This window comes from Pongo abelii, chromosome 10 (assembly GCF_028885655.2).
Source record: "Pongo abelii isolate AG06213 chromosome 10, NHGRI_mPonAbe1-v2.0_pri, whole genome shotgun sequence".
Classification (NCBI taxonomy): domain Eukaryota; kingdom Metazoa; phylum Chordata; class Mammalia; order Primates; family Hominidae; genus Pongo; species Pongo abelii.
Genome location: NC_071995.2, coordinates 49,962,717 through 49,988,076, shown reverse-complemented (window position 1 = coordinate 49,988,076; position 25,360 = coordinate 49,962,717). Strand labels below are relative to the sequence as shown.

At 51.1% G+C, this 25,360-nt stretch overlaps 1 long non-coding RNA gene and 1 other non-coding gene across 2 annotated transcripts; one reads left to right on the top strand and one right to left on the bottom strand.

Moving 5' to 3' along the window:
• Positions 1-291: 291 nt before the first annotated feature.
• Positions 292-13,428, bottom strand: LOC103892043 (uncharacterized). Its single transcript, XR_656278.3, has 5 exons — positions 13,338-13,428; positions 12,201-12,313; positions 11,330-11,758; positions 2,160-2,211; positions 292-738 (listed from the first exon to the last, which is right to left on the bottom strand). It is a non-coding gene; the product is annotated as an uncharacterized LOC103892043 (long non-coding RNA).
• A 99-nt stretch (positions 13,429-13,527) lies between these two features.
• On the top strand, positions 13,528-19,563 carry LINC02874 (long intergenic non-protein coding RNA 2874). The gene is made up of 4 exons (XR_656277.3): positions 13,528-13,781; positions 15,951-16,234; positions 17,744-17,873; positions 18,207-19,563. It is a non-coding gene; the product is annotated as a long intergenic non-protein coding RNA 2874 (transcript).
• The last annotated feature ends 5,797 nt before the right edge of the window (positions 19,564-25,360 follow it).

The window sequence follows — 25,360 nt, the reverse complement described above, 5'->3', positions numbered from 1 at the left end:
TCTCTTTCTGGGACTCTCCTTATTCAGTGCTGGAACTAACTCCTGAACTGGGTCTCTGATTTTCTAATCTTTGCTCTGCTGTTTCCTAGCTCTTTGTCCTTTTTCTCTACTCTCTAGATTTCTTTCATATTCTCTTCAAAGCCTTTTACTAAATTTTTCATTTCTGCTATCATTGTTTTAACTTCCTAGGGCTCATCTTGTTTTTTGACTACACCTTTTTTATTGCATTCTGCTCTTGTTTCCAGGATGAAATATCTTCTTTTTCTGATGATATTAATAAAAGGGAGAATATTGGTATTAATTAACATTAATTATTTTTATTTATTTTTACTTTATTTAAATAAAATTTTAATACGTATTAATTTTTAAAATAATATTTTTATTTTAATATTTCCATCTTTCCATTTAGTCTCTGCTCCTAATTTTTCGTTTTTTTATTTTTTGGATTGTTGTTGTTGTTGTTGTTGTTGTTTGTGGTCTGAGCTCCAATTTTTGTGTGAGGGGCTCTTCTCCAATGACTAGTAACCCATAGATGACTCACATTTCAGGGGGTGTCACTAAAGGCAGGTCGGTCACCCCATAAGCATGAATGAGGCGTGTCCACCTTGGCGAACTAAACTGTTCACATGGAGAAATCACAGTGCCAATGTTTCGGGGTTTTTCCTTTTCAGCTGTTCATGCGCAGAGAAGAATCTTCCAAATGGCTGCCTAGAATGTGCAAGCTTGGCTTCCAGCATTCTGGGAACAAAATGAGAGAAGAGGACAGAGGGGTCTCAGCATTCAGTTGTAAACCTTCACTTACTCTCTTATCTGTTCAGTAAGGTGCCTATGCCCTCAATAGGACGTACCGTACCTTGTTACAAAGACCCTCTATCTAGCCATCTCTGGAGAATAAACCTCTGCTGAGGTGAGGAGGGACAGAATTTGGCTATTCTGAGTGGGATAGGGGATCCCAATTTCGAATGGCTTATTAAACAGACTTCAACCAACCCTCAAAGATTTGTTTAAATCAACTTTATTGATTTAAAGTTGATTTAAAGTCAACTGTACAATTTCCTCATGTCTCTGTGTACACTGTTAAATAAAACAAAATAACACTGTGGTTACCATAAGGGCCTCAGCAACTCGGGGACTCAAGGCCTGTCCTTTATCAGTCAGGTTCAATAAGGAGACAATACCCACACCAGTTCTTTGAACAGAGTAAAGAATTATTAACTAAGGCTGGCACGGTGGCTCACATCTGTAATCTCAGCACTTTGGGGGGCAGAGGCACGTGGATCACTTGAGCCCAGGAATTCGAGACCAGCCCAGGAAACACTACAAAACTCCGTCTTTACAAAATATTAAAAAATAGTCAGGTGTGGTGGTGTATATCTATAATTCCCACTACTCAGGAGACAGAGGCAGGGGGATGGCTTGAGTCCGGGAGGCAGAGGTTGCAGTGAACCAAGATCACGCCACTGCACTCCAGCCTTGGTGACAGAATGAGACCCTGTCTCAAAAAATAAACACATAAGTAGAATTATTAACTAGGTTTAGAGTTGTTGACTGGGTAAGTGAAAGAGTAACTAACTCTAAAATATCACAAAACTAGCAGAAGTAGCTACCATAGCTAGGGCTCAGGTGACAGAGGGAAGAAGTTAGAGGTTACGAAAACTTGGAAGCTTAGAGGAGGAGCCCCTGAAACTCAAACTGTTAAGGAGAAAGCACTGCTCGGCAGGTGCTAAAAGCAGGGCCCTGTGAGCCTGGGACCCAGAGCTCTGAGAAAGGGGTAGTACAGTACCAGTACCAGTACCAGGCTGGCTGGTGCTGGCATCTCTGAGTGGGAGGGCACAATGAGGCTGATTCTCCAAGTGTAGGGAAAACTGCCAACCGGATGGTAGGGTGAAGACACACTGCTCACAAGAACAGCAAGCAGACGGGACGCCCACAGAAAGCAACGCCTTGAAGTCTCCCTCTGGCGCCCCCTATCTGCACATCCCAGCCAGGAGCCAGCTGACAAAGCACATGGGAGCCACAGAGTCGGCTCCAGCACCCCAAAGCTGAGAGTCTAAGTGTGGGTTTGGAGCTAAGAGACAGTAACTTAGTAACTGTCACACTCATCAGCTGGCAATGCCACCTACTCTGCATCACATTTTCCCTGAGCTGATGAGACCTACCCATGTTTTTGGCATTTGCACCTATATCACCAAGGCTTCTTCAGCACAGCCCCTGAAACCATCAGCTGAGTGAGTCATGGGTTAGAGTAATTGAAACACCCTGGTTTTGGCTTTCTGAGTGAGTCGTGTAATACAAACACCTGTGTATCTTCCATTCCTACCATCATTCCTGGTATACAGCAGGTACCCTTTAAATGTTTCCTGAATAAAGCCAAGCCTGTATTCAACTATGTGCTGATTAAACCAAGATACTGTTGCCTAAAAAAGCATCAACTATTTTTTTAGATAATAATATGCTATTATGGTTTAAGTCTGGCATTCAAATTAGGGCAACCCTTTAGAAAAACAATTTGGTTAAAAGCCATATCCATGAAGATATTAATCAGGGTATTATTTATAGAATGAGAGAAAGTAGCTTATGTGTTCTACAACAGAGGCATGGTTAAGTTGTGAAACCATCTCTCATTAGCATAATATGTCTGCATGTAAAATCAGAGTTATGGGAATAGTGTTGTACTATCAAAAAAATACTTACGCTTTGGGGAGGCTGGATATCACAATGGGTAGAGCAGAGATTTCAGAGTCAAAGATATCCAGGTTCCAATCCTAGCTCTATCGCTTATCCAAAGTGCAACTGAGACTCCCTGAGCCCTGGTTTCTTTATCTCTAGTGCCAGGAAAATGCCTGCTTCCCAGGATTATGTTAAGGATTAAATGAGAAAGAGAAAACAATCTATACAGATCTTGGTACATGCCAGGTATTTCGTAAGTAGTGAATGTTTTTACTGTCTTAAGTAAACATGCAGAATGGAAAGAGGTAGCAACATTATACTTACAATTATGCTTAAAAGAAAAACAGGTGCACTGGAGGAAAAAACTAAAAGGAAATACATTTAAATACTAAACAATGGTTGTACTGAGGGCTGGAATTATGATTGACTCCCTTTCTTTGTTTTCCAAATTATGTCATAATTCAATATATATATTGGGTCTCTGCCCCCAGCACCTGACACAGAGCTCCTAAACCCTTGTAATATCCTGAGTGATAGGGGTGCTAGGAGCAACTTTTGTTCTAATATTTAGTCTTCAATCCCTGTTCCTGACACAGAGCTCCTAATTTCCTGGACAATAGGAGTGGGGTTTTGGTTCTAATGAGCTGACTGCCAGTGGGCTCCTGGAGAGCATCAGGATAGGGGCTGGTCATAAGAAAGGTCAATGTCTGATTAGAAGCTTGGAACTTTCAGCCCCATTCCCCACGCTCTGGGGAGGAGAGTGGGGCTAAAGATTGAGTAATAATCGATAATGCTTATGTATTGAAGCGTCCATAAAAATCCCTAAACTATGAGGTAGGAGAGTTTTCAGGTTGGAGAATGCATCCACGTGCCAGGAGGGCGGTGCCTCACAACTCCACAGGGACCCTTCCAGACCTTGTCCTATTTCCTCTTCATCTGGCTATTCATGTCTATCTTCTATAATCTCCTCTATGATAAACCAGTAAACCCAAAGAAAGTGTCTCTGAGTTCTGTGAGCCATTAGAGTAAATTATTGAACCTAAGGAGGGGGTTGTAGGAACCCTGGATTTGTAGCCAAACTAGACAGAGGTGTGAGTACCCAGTACTTGCGATTGGCATCTGAAATGGGAGCAGTCTTGTGGGACTGAGACTTTAACCTGCAGGCTCCCCCCTACCCTGGGTAGTTAGTGTTCAAACTAAATTAAATTGTAGGACACCCAGTTGGTGTCTGCAGAGAACTGGAGAATTGTTTTGTGTAGAAAACCCACACATTTGCTGTCAGAAGTGTTGTGCACAGATAAATGGTTTTCCTTTGCAGATATTATTCATGAAATTTGGTACTTTAATAATGGCAAAACAGGCCAGGCACGGTGGCTCACGCCGGTAATCCCAGATCTTTGGGAGGCTGAGGCAGGTGAATCACTTGAGCTCAGGAGTTTGAGACCGGCCTGGAGGAACATAGCAAAACCCCGTCTCCACAGAAAAAAAAAAAAAAATTAACCAGGCATAGTGGCATGAGCTTGTGGTCCCACCTACTCAGGAGGCTAAAGCAGGAGAATCGTTTGAGTTTGGGAGGCAGAGGTTACAGTGAGCCGAGATCGTGCCACTGCACTCCACCTTAGGTGACAGGCACAAAAATTGACTCAAAAAAAAATGGCAAAACATATCGTTTTTAAGAAAAAGTTATGAGCAAAACATTCCAAAGATCAGGAAAAGTCATGATTCATTGGTCAGCAAAATGTCCAAAGAGTGCCTGCCTTCCTGAATAATTTAGTCCCAAAGCTATTAGATGGGGCCAGGAAGGCAGACATTGTGCCAGGGCAGCAGTGGGGAGGTTTTTTGTCCCAGTACAGACAAGGGCACCTGTGCCGGCAGTGGTGGCTACACAGACAGACTGATTATACACACAGGTATGATGGAAGACACGCTTCTCACTAAAGGAGAAAGGATTTATAAGTATGGAAAGGGAGGAACTGAATGAACCATGTGATCATGGTTTTGGTATTGGAGTTTTCAGTATGGACTCCAGGCCTTCAAGATAGGCAGATAGACAGATAGACAGATAGATAGATAGATAGATAGATAGATAGATAGATAGATAGATAGATAATAGATAAAAATACATACAGATTAAAATTGTGTAGATGTATATTTACATAAACACATATACAGATATGCACATATATTTACTAACTCCACTGATGATTTTATTTCCTATAGAATGTTGTTTATTCAATCAATAGATTATATTTTTTCATTAAAGGTCTCATTATTTCCATGTTGCCCACCACCGAAAGAAGCCTTAGAGTTGCTGTTTTCGAATATTAAAGCTTAAAGGAAACATCCTTCCCCTGACTCCAGTCCAAGAATTACTGACAAACTGAATAACTCTCAAAAGCAATGAGGGGAGCTAGTGCCCAGATCTCGGTTTCCATATCTCATTCTCCACCAAGAGAAACAACTGTTCCTTGGAAAGATGGCCAATGCCATGGGTGGGACAGGGAAAGCACAAGATGAGCCAGGAACATCTTGTTTTAGAAAGCAAGGAAGTGCCTAAAGAATGGAGGGAGTATCACAAAAGGACACAGAAGCCTGCTGAAGGGGTGACCCCTTGGCCAAGCAGGGAGATTTTCAGCATCAAAATAAATAACGAGGCCAGGTGCTGTCATCCCAGCCCTTAGGGACACCAAGGCAGGAAGATCACCTGAGGCCAAGAGTTCAAGGCCAGCCTGGGCAACATAACAAGACCCTGTCTTTAAAAAAAAAAAAAAAAAAAAAAATTAGCCCGGCATAGTGGTGCACATCTGAAGTCCCAAGTACTTGGGAGGCTGAGACAGGAGGATTGCTTGAGCCCAAGAGTTCAAGGTTACAGTGAGCTATGATCACACCACTGTACCCCAGCCTGGGTGACAGAGCAAGACCCTATCTCAAAAATAAATTAACAAAAATAAATTAAAATTAATAAAATAAAGCCAAAATAAATCATGAGTAAAATAGGAATCCCTGAGTCTACACTAATGTAAATAAAAATAAGAATAAATAAATGTAGAGAAGAGAAAGAGTTTTTTTCTTTTTCTGTACAGAAGATGCCAACTAATAAATGCAGAAGTAATAGTGGACTTGGCAACTATCACAGTAATAATTAGGCCAAGAAACATCAATGATGCTAAAACTAGTGGCAGGAAGTTTGATGAAGATCAAGATACTTACATAGTCTCAAAGGATCTCTCCATAAAGTGCTTTTTAATTACAGAGAGGAAAAAAGTAATTGACCTCGGAGAAGCCTGGCAGACACCATCTTAATCAAGCGATCAAAGTTAACATCACCGGTAATGGAACAAATTAAGATGGTGCAGGGCCTGACAGGATGCCGTAGGAAAAACACAGCATGGTTTCTGTGATTTTCCTACCAGAAATGCAGAATCAGAATCTATTCATGAAGAAATATCACGCAAACCCCAATTGAGGGACATTCTACAAAAAACAAGTGTCAAGGTCATGGAAATCAAGACGGAGGAATTATTTCAGATTTGAGAGCGCTAACCAGACATGATAGCCGCACGCAACCCCCTGACTCTGAACTGGAACATTTTGCCCTAAAGGACTTCACCGGGACAACTGGGAAAAACAAATGGGGTCTGAGGACTTGATGGCAGTAATGTATTGAGATGAAATTCCTGGTGTTAATGGCTGTGTCGTGGTTATGTGACAGTGAGAATGTCCTTGTTTGAGGAAATACACATTATTCAGGAGTGAGGGGCCATCAGGCCAGCAACTTACTCTCAAATGATACAGAAAAAAAAAAAGTCCTTTGTACTATTCTTGCAACTTTTTCATAAGTTAAAAATTATTTAAAACGGGAAGAAAAAGTCCCAAAACTTCATTCTGGCTGTGGCTGAAAGCTCTGAGTCTTTCTTTATCTCACTAAAGGCAAAGGCTGCAGCCAGTTCAGGTGGCCAAACCTGTTCATCCTGACTGTCTTGGGGCAGGCTGCCAGGCATGGGCAGACAAACACCTCCCTGTGCAGGGGTTCAGACCTGAGGCTGGTCAGGGAGGGCTGGATGCTGGCTGCAGGCCAAGGCTCCAGTGAGGAACCTTAGCACTAAGCATTCCAGGAGGAGGTCGGTCGCCTGTGGCCTCTGGGGCTTGGGATAGGAAGCGAAGCAAACTGGGACTTTTCCTACCCTCCACTGGGAGCGAGACCTTCCCATCAGGCCCTGAAGGCTCAGGGAAGGAGGAGCCTGGGGAAGGGAGGAGGGGAGAGGAAGAGAGGAGTGACTTTGCTCTCTGGTATTGTCACATTATATATATATATATATATATATATATATACACACACACATAAAATATATATGTATATATAATATATGTATATATATTATACATATACACACACATATATACACATATATGTGTGTGCGTGTGTATGTGTGTATATATATATACCCACATATATATATACATATACATATATATACACATATATACACATATATATATACATATACATATATACACATATATATACATATACATATATATACATATATATATACATATACATATATATACACATATATATATTTTATCTAAGTCACCAGAACCTGTTGTCCTTGGCCCTCTATGCCATTTTCCCTTCACTGTTTCCCCAGCAGGGGTGGCAGGGGTCCAGCTGGTGCAGTTGCCAGTGGAACCAGGAGAGGACTGTCTTAGGAACCAGTGTTCAGTGGCCTCTCACTAAGGGTTTCTGAGGTATGTTTTTCCCCACAGCAAAGCTGCTGCTTCACTTTTTGCATATTTTAACAGGTTTGATGTTTTCCCTGGGATGGTCCTACAAATTTCAAAAATGGAAAAGCAGTAAGCATTTGCTGATGCATATCTTCTCCATGCAACTGTGAGCTGCTAAAGGCAAGCGCTGTGCAAACTCACTTTTCTGTCTACTCCCTCTCAGTGCCTAATAAGGGTTGGTCCACAGCAGGTGCTCAATGAATGCTTTGTTTCTCTGTCCAGGTGTAGGTGTGTGTGTGTGTCTGTGTGTGTGTGTGTTCCCGCACTGCCTTTTTCTGCATATCTGGGAGGCAAAGAGATAAGTTCCATCACCACGCTACTTCCCTCCATGTTTCAGCCTGCAAAGGCTCTCTCTGAGGCACCTAATTCCTAAATAAGGTTGTTCACGTTTGTGACTGTCTAAAGTGGCGTGCTTTGTTCCTAAGAGATGGATAAGCCATCTTCATCTGCCATAAGAAACAAGAGAGACAATGGCTGCTAGAGATAAGGAGCTGGGCACTGGGCACATGCCTAGTGTGGCTGAAACACTGACTTTTGCACAGCGCAGAGAAGTTTGTCCCCACCCCACCCCACTCATGAGCACTGTCCATTGTACTGAACGGTCACAGTTTGCAGCAACAGCAGATAATGGACCCCTGCTCAAGAGTCAGAGGTGTAGGAAAGAGGGTTAAAATAGGAATCTCCACTCCTCAGATGTTCTCCAAAGCCTGGTGGAAAGCACATCTGGGTCCTCACTCGTGACTGCTACAATCTAGGTAAAGAACAGAGGCTCTCAGAAAATCAGAGATGGGCTCTAGGCTGGCAAGCTAGATTCAGGAGCTCTCATGGAGGTGAGGGGTTCCCCAGGCTGGGCAAGCTCTAGGGCTGGAGGTTCTGCCCCCAGCAGTAGCGGCAAAAGCATCTGTGAAGGCAATGCCTTCGGGGGCTTGCTGGCCCTTTTCAGGCTGTGCTATCTGAAAAGCATCTACGCATCGTACAGCCCATGTCAACAACATTTCGGTCCACAGAGCTGGAATGCTTCATTCAGCCCCAGGGCCTTATCTTCTGAGATCCAGTTACTAGCAACGAGCATCATGATAAGGTGGCAGCCAGGCGCCTGTCTGATCCTGCCTGGGTCCGGCATCTGACCCCAGTATGACCTCCCTCCTCTCCCACCTGGGCCTGACTCATACTTCCAGAACAGGAACTCGAGGATCCCTGCTGCCCAGCCATAGCTGACTCATGGCTGGTCCAGGGGTTGCTCTGGAAGGGGCTCAGGGCAGCTGTCAGCTCTCAGGAAGGAGACACCTATCATTTCCTGAGCACCTACCATGTGCCAGGCACCAGGCACACCTCTGAATTTCATTGGTATAATTAACTTGAAGGGGATTTCTGATCTTTCGTAGAAAGGAGAAAAATGAGGATCAGGCAGAAGTGAATTCAAAGGCCAATCTCTTAGCGCCGAGCACAGCCATCCACTCACCCTCAGTGCACTCCCTGGGGCCAGCCACCACCACCCCTGGGAACCGCTGTTTCTTTTTAAAAATTTAAAAAAAAAAAAGAGATTGGGCCAGGCGCAGTGGCTCACACCTGTAATCCCAACACTTTGGAAGGCCAAGGCAGGCGGATCACTTGAGGTCAGGAGTTGGAGACCAGCCTGGCCAACACAGTGAAACCCCATTCCTACTAAAAAATACAAAAAATCAGCTGAGTGTGGTGGAACAATCCTATAATCCCAGCTACCTGGGAGGCTGAGGCATGAGAATCACTTGAATCTGGGAGGCAGAGATTGCAGTGAGCCGAGATCGTGCCACTGCACTCCAGTCTGGGCGACAGAGCGAGACTCTGTCTCAAAAAAAAAAATAGAGAGACAGGGTCTCACTATGTTGCCAAGGCTGGTCTCCAACTCCTGGTCTCAAGCAATCTTCCTGCCTCAACTTCCCAAAGCTCTAGGATTACAGGTGTGAGCCGCCTCACCGTTTCTTCATTCATTCCTCCAACCCACATTTATCAAGGGCTTCCTCTCCTCTGCTTCATGGCCAGTCAGTCCCAGAGGGCAGACTTTGGGACGCCCACCAGCTCTCCTGAAGGAGCCAGGCTTGCCTGGGAAAGGGGGCACTTGGACCCCAAGTCCACCAAGGCAGAGACAGGTATCCCTACTCCCTGCAACCCTCTCTCAGCCAGGGGGTGGGGCTAGCATGGCCTCGGTGGCTGCAGAGGGGTCTCTGGCCTGGACTGCAGCATGGTCCTGGCAGCACACTCCTGCACCCAGCAGGTGCTTCGGGAGGCATCCTTGCTCTCCCCTGGTATCAGCCCTACAGTGGGTGAGCAGGTGAGGTGGCAGGAGCAAGGAGATCACCTCTCATTCCTGTGGTTTCTGGTGCCTGGCTGATGTCAGGCCTGAGTGATGTGGCAGTGGGAGCAGGGGGTCACTGTGTCTGGGGCCTGAATGGGGGCTAAGGCTTTTCCTTAAAAGCTCATAAATCACTAAATATGTCCCCTTTCAGCACAGCCACACCCTGGGCCTGTGAGGATGCATCTCCTCATGTAGACACAGACAGCTTCCCTCAGGGCCTGCTCACTGCTCACACATGCCTTTATGGCACCACAGACCTTCCGGGTGTGGGGGTGGTCTCATATCCCTCACACGTGCAGTGAATACACATGTGTGCACATAACTCACACAGGCAGATAGTCCCTCTTGGGCACACAGGTGCATGCTACAAGCAGCCTTGTGTAAGTGCCCACAGCCCCCTCCCACCTCATACATGTCCACGTGGCTTCATGCTATTCCCGTGCCCACTGGTGTCCCCAGGCACAGACAAGCACACACCTGGCAGGGCACTTAAGCTTCTCCAAGTACGCAGGAAAACACATGACTTTGTGCTATCGCACATGCTCCAAAATGTACACATTCATAAATATGCAAAGTCTGCAGGAGCCTGAATTCCATCATACACCTGCACAGTCATGTGTACTCAGCACTCACACATACACTGCGGTTCCCAGGGGTGGTGCTCACTCAAGGCAGAAGGTACACACTCAAATCATGCACACACACCAGATGCGCACATGCGTGCATGAACAACAGACTATGCCCAGGTGTCCACACAGCATTCACACGTTCATGCCCACCAGTAGACATATAAGTGGGACCTTCAGGACATCAGGAGTGAGAGTACAGCAGGGAGGGAACTGCAGCTGGCAGGATGCTGCAATCCCCAGCCTCACCTCTGGGAGCCGCTGTCGGGTCTGCAGCCAAGCCCTTGGCTTGGAAGGGCAGGAGCCTGCCTAAGGCACAATCCCACTGGCCTGAGCCAGCAGGTGGCACAGCGCAGGCTGGACCCAGCCAGCCTCGAGGATGGAAGAGAGGGACATCATGGTGGTGCTGGACTCCCTGCAGGGTATTGGATGAACTCAGCTGCTCAGATGGGCAGGGGCTGCAAGAAGGAAGAATGGGCAGGTTAAACTCAGGGAGGGGGGTCTGCGGTGGGGCAAGTGGACGGAATAGAACTGGAAGGTGGAGGAGGAGATGGGAAATGGAAGGGGAGGGGGTTAAGGAAGAAATAAAGGAGAAAAAGGGAAGGACTGCGGGGAGGGCGACGAAAAGGTTGAGGACAGGAGGGGAGTGAGAGAGAAGAGAAGCAGAGAAGAAAAAGTGAGGAGAGAAGAGGGGCCAGACGGGGACAGAGCAGTGCAGGGCTGTGAGGAAGGAAGCAGAGGGATGGGCACGCCCTGCACCACCAGCCACCTAGCCTCCCTGTCCTGCCAGCTCCATACCCCGTCAGGAAAGACAGGCCAAGGCTCTGCTGCGCTGTGCCCCCTCCCTTCTCCAGACCCAGGATCTCTGCATCCCTGGATTTTGAGATCCAAAAGGCAGGGCTCAACTTACCCCACATGAAAGACAGTGACTCACACAGATGAGCCTGCTAGAGCACCTTTTCCAGGAGCAGAGACCCACAAGGGTGGACGGGGGCTTGCTTTCCCCTCTCCTGGAGCTGGCAGGAACACCCCACTCTTACCCCGACTCACAGTGATCACCGGAGGGTGGTGCACTCTGCTCCAGCACCTGCCACCTGCCTAACACCCACATGGGGACAGCTTCCAACAGGATGCAAGTGGCAGACAAAGGTACCCCAGGAGGGCAGGTGGGGGAGGCTGAGAAGCACTAGGGAATGGGCACCCCTCATCTCCCACAGGCTCAGCGGCTCCCTCAGGACAAGGAGAAAGCTGGGAACCCTAAGACAGAACTGGAGGTTCTTGTTGCCTAAATCTCTCCTGGCCTGCTGCACATGGAACCCATTTCTTCCCATTCAGGGCTCTGCAGAGGCAGAAGATGAACAGTAAAATGCAAAGATCTGGCGACCTTCAGAGCTGGGTGAGTCCTGAGGTCCTCACCCCATTATGCCTAAGCTATAACCCCATATTCCCTGTCCTTCCAGCCCTGGGGGCCCTGGTCCCACTACACAGGGGTGGCTCAAAAGCCCAATGAGCTGGAGGGGTCTGAGAGAGCACCCCATGTCACAGGGGAGGGGAGGCAGCCTTGGACCTGGGACCTTGTTTGCGGCTCTTTATCATGGACACACTCCTAGAACTCCCCAGTCCCTCCACCTCCTCCTGCAGTACTCCAAGAGCTGGTCAACACCGAGAGCCCACCTCAGACTGTGGCGTGGCTCTTCAGGGGGCCTGGTGGGTCATGGGCTTGCCTTTCCCATAACTCAGGGCCCAGATGGAGACACTGTGACTGTTCACTAATCAGATACCTGAGTGTGTAGGAGAAAGGCCTTGCCCGCTCTATTCTTCAGATGAGAACACTGAGGCTCGGTGAGGAGGCAAGTCTTTCTGAGGGCCAGTGGAGCAGACCAGCCTGGGAGGCCTAAGGGAAGTGCTGGCAGAGCTGAAGCCGCAGTTCCCCTGCCTGGTCTTGCAGTCCAGCCCTCCACCTCACCCTTCCCCCTCCCTCAGCCCTGCCCTGGGCTCCAAACCCCGACCTGATGGAGTCCCCACACCCTCTCACCTGGGCAGGCCCACCTCAGACTGCCTGCTCCAGACCCACACACCCCATCCTCTCCTCCCTCTGCAGGAGCATGCCCCTGTCATCACTCCCTTGCTCCGTGAAACCCAAAGGCAGACCCCTCGCAATCCTCCCCATTCCCACAGCACTGCAGCCCCTGCATCTGACCACATCCCTTCCTGCTTAAAACTCATCAACAGCTCCCAGCTTCCCTTGGGACAGAAAGCTCACTCCTCATATCGGCATTCAAGAGCCCCACATACTTTTCTGGCTTCATCTCCAGCCACTGTCACCCTCTACCGCCACCTCCACCCGACCCTCTTAACACCCTGGTCTGCTCTCCAAACACACAACTGCTTGCATGTCCCTGGCTCAGCCTACAGGGCCAGCTATGTCTCACCCTCACAGAACTTCACACGGCCATTCTAGAGAGGCCAAGTGCAGCCCTCAGGGCTCCCGTAGCCCCCGGGCTTCCTCCCTTCCTGGTGCGTATCCTCTGTGTGCTTGTCTGAATCCTCCTCCAAACTGTAACCTCTCTGCAGGCAGGGGCCCAGCCAACCTTGCCAAATGGTTATCTTCTGCACCCAGCACACCCATGAACACCGAGTAGGTGTTAAAGAAATACTGTCTAATATTAGGCTCTAATTATTTCATTGATAGTGTGGTCTGGCTCCCCGCTCCATCCACATGGGCCGAGGAGACACTCAGTCAGGGGTGGGGGAAGGTGGCAGTCAAGTTACCCTCAGCTCCCACCTCCATGCTTCCTCTCTGGGGGATGGGCCTGCCCCCACCATGGGGTTCCAGAGCAGAGGTAGGCCCACCGCAGTGCCTGAGGCCCCAGGGACTGTCCCTGGGAGAAATGGCTTAACATCTTGTCAACATCAACCTCCCCAAGCTCCTTAATCACTTCAGACACTACACAGCTGATGGATGAGCAAGAGGACCTGAGACTTCCCCCATCCCCTCTCCACCTGCCTACAGGTCCCTGGGGACTCTGCAGAACCACCCAGAAGCCCCAAAGTGTGACATCACCAGTTCAACAGCCTTCCCCACTCCCATCACTTCCTGAAACAGCCAGAGCAAGAAGATGATGCATGTGAGCCCTGCCCTTGGGAAGCTTCCAGGTTGGGAAATGAGGAATGAGCCTGACACCCAGGGCCCAGAGAGACCCAGGACAGAGGCAGGCCAGGAGGCAGACACGCGCTGCTGGGTAATGACGACAGCACCAGTAATCGCGGCTACTCCTTGTTAAGTACTTACTAAGTGCAAGACTCCAAGCTAAGCAATTAATAGACCTTTTCTTGTTTAATCCTTACCACAATTCCATAGGGTGAGTATAATCCTGATTTTATAGATTGAAAAAGGAGGCTCAGAGAGATCTAGCAATGTGTGCAGCATCACACAGCTAGTCAGTGGTAGAGCTGGAATTTCAATCCAGATCCGCCAGCTGCAAAGCCAGTGCCCTTTCTACCCTGCTTCAAGCTCTAGGTAGGGGTTTGTTACTTCCCTTCCAAAAAGCCTCATGGGAGCCCCATTACCAATAACATAAGCCCCACACAGCTGAGGCTCCCCCAGTTTGACCCCTGCCTGCCTTCTCACCACTGCTCCCAACACACCACCATCACACCTTAGATTTTAACACTGCCGTTTTTGAAGTTTACCCCTCTGAGTCTTGGCTTCTGCTCTTTACTCAGGCTCAAAAGCCAGCCCCACTTTACAGATGACAAAACAGAGGACTAAGAATGTTAAGTAAGTAGCCCAAGGTCACGCAGCTAGAAAGCAATTGAGCCTGGTTAGAGCCCAGGTCATTAGAGCATCAAGTAATCAAGCATTAATTTGTGTTACAGACAATTAGGGAACGAGAATTAGCAGGACTTGTCGCTAATGGTGCAAAAGAAGTTAGGGGAAAGGAATCAGGCAGGTTCCAGAGTGAAGGAGGGCCAGGCTAGGCCTTGAGAAATGGGCAGGTTCTGAAAGGGGAGGGCATGAGAAAAGTACAGAGATGACAGCAGAGAGAGAAGAAGGGAGAGGAGGTTGTCAAAATTAGGGAGAGAATGTAGTATGGTGAAGAGAGCTGTGATTAGGAGTCAGGAGACCCGGCTGTATCCCCTCAACTTCCTGTGTGATCTTGGGCAGGGAAGGCCCTTCCCTCTCTGGGGGGTGCCTTGTATATCAATGAAGGATAGATGCACCTAGGTGGTCTCTGGGGTCCCACCTGGCCCTGACATCCAAGAATTTGTGTGTGTGTGTGTGTGTTGCCATTGGACCTTGAAACACAGAATCTGACCCCAGACCCCTGACACGGGGCACAGGCTTGGACACCAAGGGCAGACAGGGCCAGCAGCCAACATGACACCTAACAGAGAGCACCCGAGGGCTGTCCCCAGCCACACGCAGTCATTCACGTGCCCCTTCTCCCCCTGCATCCATGCTACTAAGCATGTGTGGACTCGCTACAGTGGATCCAATCCTGTAGAAGCTGGAACGCAGCAGGGGCGAACGAGTCATATCAAGGAAAGGCGTTTAACCTCAATGAAAGGAAAGGGAATGGAGGTCCTTAGAGAGGGGGCAGAGAAAAATTCCTGAAAGTAAGGGTGGAGTTTTCCAGATTGGAATACATGGCCTGCCAAATTGGAGGACATTTGAGGAAAAAGAATGGTCCCCAATCAAGACAGCACTGCATCCAAACATAAAGTACCTTTCAGACCATCAGCAAAGGAAACAGTCCTCTCTCGGGGGCCTGTGCTCACAACAACAGACGCTGCTGGAGATCTCAGAGCCCGTGGAGGCAGAAGATGCCTCACTAAAGACTGTGGACACACATATCTGGGCACACACACACGCATGCACACACAGGTGCTCACACACAAGCCTGAACAGAGACCCCACCGTGAGCCGTCCATCCTCCCACTTCCCAGTTGAGCCGGTAAGCAGCTCTCCCTCTGCAGGAAACACGCCCCTCACGTGTTGATGACATGCAGCCCTGGAAGTCAGAACGTCTTGCTGTCTCACCTCAATCCCTCTTGCTGCCATTCTGATGTGCTTGCTTCTTTTCTGACTCAAGAGATGCCAAACAGAAACAGTCCCACCCACCTCTGCGTCCTGACTTTCGCCCTCTGGAACATGAACTCAGCTCTTACCTTTCCTACATGTTTGACCTCCATACCCCTGTCTTATTCACAACTGAATGCTAAATGATGGATCGTGGGTACTTGGGAGCCCACGTGATCCTCCAGTGGCCAGCCTCACTGTACCCTCCAGATTTAACCCACAGCTAGAAGCTCAGCACAAGCACCAGCTCTTCTGCTCACTGGCTGCGAAAGCTCGGCCTGAGTTTCTATGCTCTACAAGGTTATGGTAAAGATTACATGAGAACTACCTGCAAAGCACTTAGCACAGAGCAGGGCACAGAATAAGCCCTCGATGATGAATAATACACTTATTTTTAATATTTATTCCTAATTTTAACTCCCTCTACCCTTATCCCACCATCCCGTAGGTTGAGTAGGAAGTCCTTCTTGAAGTCTAATCTCAAGAATTCATGCCATGGATTGGGCCAATGTTCCACCTTTATTGGAGTCTGGGGACTTAGGTGGAAAAGGCAGAACTGGCTGGTTGGAGGAGCCACCTCCCTGCAAGGGGCCAGGAGGGAGATTACAGAGGCGCCAGGCCCAGAGCTCCAACATGCACCTGCCACAGCTCCAGGGGAGATCGGGGGCCTGCCAATTTACCCTGCCCCATGATCTCATGGCTGTGTGTGCCAGGCACTGGCTCAGGGAGCAGGTACTGACAGCAGGGCCTGGGCAAGAAGCCCAAGACAAGACGGAAAGGCTGTGGAGAGCCGGCAACAGAGCTGTCCCCATGGGGCTCAGACACGAGCTTCCTCCGGCCTCCACGTGTGGCCTTTAGCTAGTGACTCACCATCTCTGTCCCTCCTTCCAGGCCCTTCCATGCTCCCCAGTAGCCTCCCCGTGCTTCCCCCTCACCCCAAAAGACAATGGGTGAGGGGAGGGGAGGCTCTCCTCCTTGCCAGGGGCCAGTCCCTCCCCTGCATCTCTTTCTGCTGACCCTTAACAGGACACCCTTGTTTTAAAGCACGGGAAGTTTGCTGCGAAGGCGATAGGTGGCCAAATGCTGTCACTCCTGAGGCTGCTGCAGGCATGCACCTAAATGCCAGCTGTAAAGGGACTAGAATCCCCAAAGAGATGCCTCTCTCTCTCTCTCTCTCTGTTTCAGGGTGTCCACAGAGATCAGACAGACCAGGACTCAACCCCAACCACAAGTTCTCCTGTATCTTGACCCTTAACCTCTCCTTCCTCAGCTAATTCCTGGATATGTCTCTCCCCAAATTATCCCCTCCACCCACCCCAAAATCCACCACTGGGGATCCAAAGACCTCCCCTGAGCCTGGCTGGACAGGCTGCAGCTTCTGGAACACAGCATGGGCAGGCCTGGCTGGCAGCCCCAGGTGAAGGAGCGGTCTGGTCCTACTGGACCACCAGGGGCTCCCTTTGCCTCCTGATTACAGGAAGAGGACACCACACGGCCCAGAGTTCTGCCCTCAGGGTGCTTTATCTGCTACCCATCTCACTGTATGCTCTCAGGCCTTCAGCTCCAGCGCAGCCAGACACACGTGCCTCCTTGTCCCCACCAAGGATCTCCTCACCTAGGTCCTACCCCTTCCAGCTTCCCGGCCCTGCTTCCTCAACTACCCTTCCTGCAGGGAGCCACCTGGGCTCTGCCTGTCTCTCCCTCCACAGCCACCACCCCAGCACTAGAGTTCAGGTGCCCCTGCTGCTCCCACCTCAGACCTTGGTCTGGGAGACACCAGCCTCCCCCACCCTCGGGGAATTCCTCAAAAATCAAAAACCTCATAACCTGGGTCTATCCATCCTACACACACACACACACACACACACACACACACACAAACACACACACATAAACACACACACACAAACACACACACACACATATACACGCTCTATCCTCCCTTCCCAACCCCTGGCCCCCACCTCCCTCACTGTAAGGAAACTAGGGAGACTCATGTCCCCTCCAGCCCAGGAGCTCTGTGAATCTGAGGTTTCTCTCCATGGCCTCAGGTCCGGGCTTCCGCCCTGGATGCAGCCGAGTCTGGAAGCAGGCTGACCACAGGGCACACACCCTCCTGACTGGCCTCTGGCTCCTGAGGAGGGGGGTGGCTGGCCTTGGTAGCACTCCCCACTCCACTTCCCAGAATCTCCCTCAGCCCCACCTTGGCAGAAGCCACACTCCCCTCTTTTCTCTTCCCAGCATCTCACAGAGAAGATACTTGGATGGGCCACAGGCCAAAACTGGGCCAAAACCCTGGAGAGGAGGACCTAGCTCAAGGCCACACCACATTTCCATGTCATTTTTCAGTGGCACCAACTGAGCTGGACAGGTGTGTGGTGGACAATCCCCACCCAGGAGGCAGGGCAAATTCCCAGAGTACCAGGTCACTGAGCCGTCTCTGGGGTAGGGCTCCCAAGGACTGGCTGGTTCTGAAATGATGCTTCTAGGATGCCAGATGCCAGCTACTCCCCCTGCCTGCCCCAGCCTCGAAGAAAGCCTTGTCCCTCCCAGACCATCACATACTCCCCGCTCTTGGAAGCTTTCCCTGGCCAACCGCACCCAACTTATACCGCTTACTACACCACTTATTTCGCGTCCCCTCGGCACTTAGATCCCAAGTTACCCTGTACTCATTTGCCCTTATTTATGTATTACTTTTCAGATGTTCTCACAGAGCTACACATGCCATGATCATCACTAGTTGCGAGAGTCTCCAGTGTTCATTAAGCCTATTTTGCTGGAAGTTTAGTCCCTGGAGGATTAGTCCCTGCCCTTAAGGAGTGCCAAAGAAGACTTTGGAATCTAAATCACATCTCCCCTGCTGCAATTTTTTCCTCTTGATAATCAAGGAAACTCACTGATAAAACTCTCAATGAGGAGCAGCTCTCCCCATGAGCAAGTTCTTGCCTTCATTGCCAGGGAGGCCCCAGCTAAGGTTATACTGGGAAAGGAATCTCTGGGGAGTACCTGGAAAAGGTCAGCTTCTCCTCAAAGGAAGCCTCTCCAGCTGGTGTACTGCAAAGCCTTCTAAGACCAAGTTCCCTCCTCCTGACCTCTGGAACCAGCCTGTGTGCCAGTGCTGTGTCCCCAGTAACACACGAGTCTCTCCCTCAGAAGCCACAGAAGGATGCAGAGAGAGACCAACCTGGGATTGATTCTCAGCCCTAGCACTTACTGTGTGGACATAACTGCTCTGGACCTCAGCTTTGCTTTCTATAAAATGAGCACCATTTTATAGATATGAACCCTTTAAGAGAGTCATAAAGATTGAAGTTGATCTGTGCTGCGCCTGGCACAGAGGCCTCCCTCAGTAAATGGCAGCCGTTGCTATTGGGGCGCCCTAACACTCCTTGCCCCTGCCCACCACTAGCTTTCATTTAGGCCCACACTGAGGGTGTGGCTGTTGTGTTGGGGGAAGGAAAAAAAACCATGCCTGGGTTGCAGGGCCCCCACCCCGAACTGGTCTGCTTTTGTGGGAAGCATTTTCTGATGCCCTCACCCTACCCCTGGGCTGGTTGACTAAGTGTCCAGCATCATGAGGAAAGGAGCAGGGTTCAGGGACAGCTTGGTTCAGCCCTGAAACTCATCTGGGCCTAGGTCCAGATGAGAGGCAAGCTTGGAAGGCCTTCCCTTGTACCCTTGCCTGTCCTGCAGCACCCTCCAGCCTGCAGGCCGCTCCTGGGTGGCATAGCACCTTGGATGTCAGGTGTGGGCCTTCCCAGGCACATGGCATGAGGGGGTACTTCTGTGGGTTGTTGGGGGCAGGAAGGGATGTGTCTCCAGCTGGATCTGGGCTCTCCCATTTTGGGGCCCAGCCGTGCCAGGACAGCACACATGGGTGCTTAGTGCGAATCTCATGATGGAGCAGAGGAGGAGCAAGGCAAAACCAGGCAGTCCCCAGACCCCTGCTTCTGCCCTGCCCAGAGACAGTAGAGCAGGTGTCTCCAGCTTCTTAACCTCAACGCACAGTAAGAAATACATTTTACAGCAACCAACACACACATACATTTACAAAACGATACTCTGTAATGCACTGGACTGGTTTTCTCTCCTCACGACCCTCTAGTGAGTCACAGATGAGTCCCGCTATAAGTAATGTAAGCAAGCCACAGTCCCTGGCTGGCAAGTGAGGGAGTGCCCCACCAGGACAGGGACACTGAGGCAGCAATGAAAACAGCCAGTGCAACCACTCCTTCCTTTTTCCCCCGCTCAGCCCCTCATGGGTGAGGAGAGAAGCGGCCAAGCTGAGGACTCCATGAGAAAGATGCCGGAGCTGCCCCACTCTGCAGCAGGCGCTTCCCCTGGATTCTCACTAATCCTCACGACAGCCATGAGCACCAGCAGTTATCTGTTCCATTTTGGAGAGGAGGCAATGCAGGCTCAGAGGCTTTAAAAAGATTTACTGTGTGCTTGCTGTGTGCCGGCAATGTTCTGAATGGTTTATATAATGCACAGCGCTTACCTATTCCCCAGAGCAGCCCTAGGGAGCAGGTACCGCTGCATCTGCACTTGGCAGAGGAGGACACCGCAGCTCCCCCAACTCCCAGCTCAGGGTCTCACAGCCAGTTGCAGGCCCGTATCTCTCAAACCGGAACACCTTTAAGGAGTCCCTCCTGCCCCAGGCAGAGTCCTAGGCTTCCCTGCAGATCCAGGTAAACTTCACGTAGGAGGAGGCCTGCCTGTAAGTGGGGAACATCAACGGGGGGAGCAGATTGAAAGCTAGAAGAGAATATGAAGAAATGGCTGTGGCTGTGAGCTCACAGAAAGGGGGCAGCCCCCCTGCCCAGCTCTCCTCCAGAATCCAGAGGCTATTTTAATTTAATGTTGATCATAAAAGAAATATTGACGGTGTGGCTGAATCAGGCTCTGCGGTGGCCTCCACGCAGGCAGCCTGCTCTGGACCCTGTGGTTCCCTGGCTGCTCCAGACCCCCTCGCTCCCCAAGGTCAGCTGCAGATCAGAGCTTCCTGGGCACAGAGAGCCCTGCTCAGAAGGGACATCTCCATTCGCAGAGGTGAGAGGGCCTGGGGGTTTCATGGTGGAAAGGAAAGCCCTGTCTTTGGAACCTGATATGGATCTGGCTGCCAGGGTCCAGGGTCACCTGTGGAGAGGGACAGCAGCCGCCCAGCTCTGCCGGAGACAGAGGGCAGGGCCAGACCTGGGGCTTCCCGCCCAGGATGCCATCAGCCAGCTGAAATTCCAGCCCACGCCGGCACCCTGAGGGCTGTTGGGGAGGGGTGGGATTTATGACTTCCCCACCCCCCCACAACACCCCAATGGGAAATGTGTTGAGCTGGTCAACATCTCTCTGGTCACATGGCCAGTGCTCCTGAGGCTCCTAAATGATGGGGCAGGAGCCAGGTCATTAGGCAGGGGAGACTGTCATTAGTGCAGGTGATGCCACCACCGCTCAGACAATGGCAAACAGTCATTAGCGGCTGTGTCACAGGGATGAGGCAATGCTGGATGGCTGGGGGGTGGCGCTTCCCCAGCCACACACTCACACACACACACACATGTTCACACACAGAGGAGGAAGAAGTCATGCTCAAACACTCACTCCCACAAGGACATCTAGAGACACACACATCCACACATGGGGGAGAGTGGGTGTGTCTGCACATTCACATGCTCACGTGTCCACACACATTCACATGCAGGGTGTGAAGAGGCACGCGCTCCCATGTGTTCACACAGTCACATACAGGAGAATGAGCAGACAGCCACATTTGCACACTCACATGTTCACACAGAGGAATGAGTGAGCACAGGGCACAGGGACACATGTTCACACACTTACAGTCACAACAAATTCACACACACACACAGGCACACTCACATGCTCACATTTCCAGATTCACACGCAGGGGCTGAGAGATACATTGCCCAGAAAGGGCCACAGTGTCTGGGACACCCTCCCCCACACCCACACACACCACAGGGGCAGGGCCCTCGGATCCTCCCCACACCAGGCACCCAGACACCCCCTACCCTGAGATAGCCACACAGAACCTCAGGGGCCCCCAAGGAGAGACCCAAAGACACCCCCTCATCCCACCCTCCCCCTGCATCAAATGACGCAGCAGCCAGGAAGGAAAAACCCAGTGAAGCGTGGAGGCAGCCAGGCTGCGTGGACCTCGGCAGAGGCGGTGTCAACTGTGCCGCCACAGTGCTCTCCACACTCCCAGCCCCGACGGCCAGCACAGACCTGCCCCTAATATGAACCCCCAAAAAATGGGCTGCTGTAGGCATGTTTCTCTGCCCGCCTCCCTATGGGAGAGGGACAGGAAGCGGGAGGCTGGAGTTGGAGGAGGAGGGGGAGGAGAGCAACTGAAACCCAGCCCCTGGCCCTGGGTTGAATCTTCTCTCCCATCCTCACCAGACTTTCCCCCGCCAATGGAGCCACCTTTCAGAAAACACAGTCGGGGAGTGGGACAAGAGGCAGAGAAAGTGGCAGGCACAGCCACGCCAGGCCAAGAGAGCAACCTGGAGCCCAGCCCTCCACTCTGGGTTCAACATCTAGCTCCACCACTCACCAGCTGGTAGTATTAGCTTCCTGCGGCTGCCGTAACAGATTTCCAGAATTTAGGGGCTCCATGCAACACAACTCTATTTCTTTATTTAAATAAATCTTACTGGCTGGGTGTGGTGGTTCACGCCTCTAATCCCAGCACTTTGGGAGGCTGAGGTGGGAGGATAACTTGAGGTCAGCAGTTCAAGACCAGCCTGGGCAATATGGTGAAACTCCATCTCTACTAAAAATACAAAACTTAGCCAGGTGTGGTGGCATGTGCCTGTAGTCCCAGCTACTCAGGAGGCTGAGGCATGAGAATCACTTGAATCCAGGAGGCAGAGGCTGCAGTGAGCCGAGATCTCACCACTGTACTCCAGCCTGGGCGACAGAGCAAGACCCTGTCTCTAAATAAATAAATAAATCTTACTTACCACTGCAGCTCTGGAGGCCAGAAGTTCAAAACAGTCTCACTGGCTGAAATCAAGGTGTGGGGCTGCGGTCCCCCTGGAGACTCCACAGGGGAACCCATTTTCCTGCCTTTTCCAGCTTCCCACGTCTGCCCACGTTCCTGGGCTCCCTTCCATCTCCCTCACACCACCTCAGTCTCCTGCCTCCCTCGTCCAGTTTAAAGGACCCTAGTGATGACACTGGGCCCACACAGATAACCAGGATAATCTCTCCAACACGAGATCCTTAATCCCATCTGCAAAGTCCCTTCTGCCATGTAAGGGAACACGTTCATGGGTTCTGGCGATTAGGATGTGGACATCTTTGGGAGGCTGTTATTCTGCCCACACTGGGACAAATCATTTAAGCTCTCAGAGCCTCAGCATCTTCAACTGTAAACTGAAAATAACTCCTCCACATGGGTGGCCATGGGATTTGGAAAGCCACGTGAGTCCTCAAAGCACTGCACCGCTCACCCGGGCCACCTCAGTCAGCAGCACTGCCCTCTCCAGCTGGGGCTTCCTGAGGATGGCTTTGAAGCAGTGTGCGGCAGGAGGGGGTTGAGAGGGACCCCTAAGGCCAGTGAAGGGGTCCGTGTGGACTTGGGCAGGGGTTGACAGTTGGGGTAAGGACTGGGGGGCGCGGGTGTCCATGGGGGTTCCCTGGATCTGGGCGGCAATGAGCCTGTGGTGAGGGGAGCCACCCTGAGCTGAGGACACACAGCTGCAGTGACCCAGCACTCAGTCTCCTGAAACGGGCTGCTGTAGGCGTGTTTCTCTGTCCGCCTCCCTATGGGAGAGGGATAGGAAGCGGGAGGCTGGAGTTGGAGGAGGAGGGGGAGGAGAGCAACTGAAACCCAGCCCCTGGCCCTGGGTTGAATCTTCTCTCCCGTCCTCACCAGGCTTTCCCCCGCCAAGCTGTGGAGACGCCCTTCAGAAAACACAGGCAGGGAGCTGCCGTTCAGAAAACACAGTGGGTGCTGCTCCTGTTTATTCCTGCCCTCCCCTCCCTCATCTACTGCCATCTGTTTGCAGGGCCCCAAGGCCAATGGGCAGGTAGAGGCCCCAGACCAGCCTGCTATTACCCTGGTAAGTGCAGTCTGCAGAATGATGACCCAGGCAGATAAACCCCACATAGAGGAATCGCCTGCTGGAAAACAGTCATTAGCCCCAGATCCCGCCCGGCACTGTTTGCCCTCTCAAAAGGTAGCCAGTGGCCGCTCAGAGAAGAGCTGGGGTCATTGGATTCCCACCAGCCGGCCCTGCTCCATCCAGCAGCCCAGGCCGGGGGCCCAGTCCTGAGCCCATCCACGCCCACTGGCCCAGCCTGCCCCCTCCCTCTGCTCCTCACCTCATCTCCATTGGCTGCCCTTCCCCAGCCCAGCCCAACCCCAGCTCTTATCCCACCCAACAGAGGGACTGCAAGGCTGGGGAGTGGCAGGGCTTCTGGAGATGCTTATTTGGAAGTCCAACTAGCTCCCCTGAGCTTCAGCTGCTGCCTTTATCTGGCCCAATAATAGACCGAAACCATATTCTGCTCCCTGTTAAGCTATCTGTGAGCCTGCCAGGGTGGCAGCGGCACTCTGGGTGCTGAAGGATGAGGCGCAAAATCTGGGCGCAAGCCCCATTCCTCTGCAAAATGGGAGTGCAGCAGCCCCATGCCTGCCTGCTGGTGCTGAGGAGATGGCACTGGTCACATGAGCAAGCACTTGCTGTTATCCTAGGCACTGATGCTTCCTCCCTGAGACATGATGGGCAAGGCTGGCCCCCGACTGGCCTTTCACAGACCAACCGCCTTGGAGACTCCCTGCCTCTCACTGCATCAAGGAATCCCCAACAGGTGCTGAAGGAAGCATATAGAAGGATGGGGAGGGGGAAACACAGCTTCCTGCACATCGTAGATCTCTGATAAATAGGTGCTGAATGCTTAATGTTCAGCCACGGAGCTCCCACTATATGCCAGGCACCGTGCTCAGTGCTGGAAATACCACACACCACAATAGATGAAGCTGCCCTTCTCCAGATATGTCCTGAGCCTCCTAGACAGGCACTGAGGACCCCTGGATGGACAGAACATCCTTGCATGGCAGGCAGCCTGCAGGCTGGTGTCTCCCCGCCCTATGTCAGCTGGAGCAGTGCTCAGCGCCACCCTGGGCCACTGCCACCCTGGCAGGCCCACAGATCACTCAACAGGGAGCAGACTATGGTTTCGGTCTATTATCGGGCCAGATAAAGGCAGCAGCTGAAGCTCAGGGGAGCTAGTTGGGCTTACAAATAAGCGTCTCCAGATGCCCTGCCACTCCCCAGCCTTGCCGTCCCTCTTTGTTCTTTCCTGAAAGCAGCCCCAGGGAGGAAGATACCTCCTAAATAGCTGTGTACAGTGTCAGGAGTGGAAGGGTGAGGAGGCTGCAACCAGCCGGCAGCTGGCCCGGAGGCAGGGCTGGATGGAAAGAGACTCCAGAGCTCAGAAAGTGCTGGTCTCAGGGGCAGCGGGGATCCAGAATTGTGGGGTGAACACCCGTCACAACCCTGCCTCGCTTATCTTCATATTTGCCCCATTGCTCAGCACAGGGACAGGCACCCAGTAGAGACTCAGAAATGCCCAAATAGCAGAGGTAGGTAAGATTGGCCAGTTTCTGCAGTGACCAGGATTCCAGGCATGGGAGACTAGGAGGAGGAGAAACAGGGTCCTCAGCCCTGTCTAATGGGGGAGGAAGGGAAGAGACCCTTGCCTAAAGAGAGCCATAGAGAAAGTGCTAATAATAGAGGGCGTGCTGTGTCTCAATTGAACAACTGTTTACTGCACACCTGCCATGTGCCGGTGGCAACAGAACAGTAAACAACACAGCCCCTGCCG